The sequence below is a fragment of the Perca flavescens genome, chromosome 18 (genome assembly GCF_004354835.1).
Source record: "Perca flavescens isolate YP-PL-M2 chromosome 18, PFLA_1.0, whole genome shotgun sequence".
In the NCBI taxonomy this organism is placed as follows: Eukaryota; Metazoa; Chordata; class Actinopteri; order Perciformes; family Percidae; genus Perca; species Perca flavescens.
The window spans coordinates 4,817,927-4,818,560 of record NC_041348.1 but is presented as its reverse complement, the minus strand read 5'-3'; positions in this window follow the sequence as shown (position 1 = coordinate 4,818,560).

Genomic DNA, 634 nt, shown 5'->3' with positions numbered 1-634 from the left:
AAAAATTTTTTTGCCAATTTATTTACAATTAAGTGGCTTAATCTTCCTGGTTTGCTTACTCATTGTTAACGTCTACAATACTATGGGCTTGATAAAGAACTGTTCAGTGTCGGCAAAACGGCATTGTGCGCTGAAACCTTCTGCAGCCATAAATAGTTCCACGGGGACCGCCCACTTATTTGCACTCCCGGCTCTGGTTCCGGGAGTGATCTTCCCCCATTCGATTGCTCCATTGACGTTTCAGAAAATGCTTCTATAAAAAGGCTTTAAGCCTGGACCCAAGCCAACCAACTACAAGATAGTGACCTTAAGACATTTGATTCGGCAAAAAAAAAAAAAAAAGAAATTGATGTAGATACACAATCAACTTCAGTGGTAGCAGTTCACTAGCCGCTGCAGGTACTGTAAACATTCCCATGTTAACGGCGAGTTTCACCAACCGGATGTTGCTGTTACGCTTAGGCTTGTGGGTAGTGTAGTACATGATATACGGACTTGTGGCTTCTAGAGGGGTTATAAACCATTTCACAACCTCGTAACTGATGGTAAATCTACTTTGGATGGTTTAGACATTATGGCTAATAATCAAAATTCTTATGGCAAAAATGAATGGGATTTTTACATCCAGAACTAC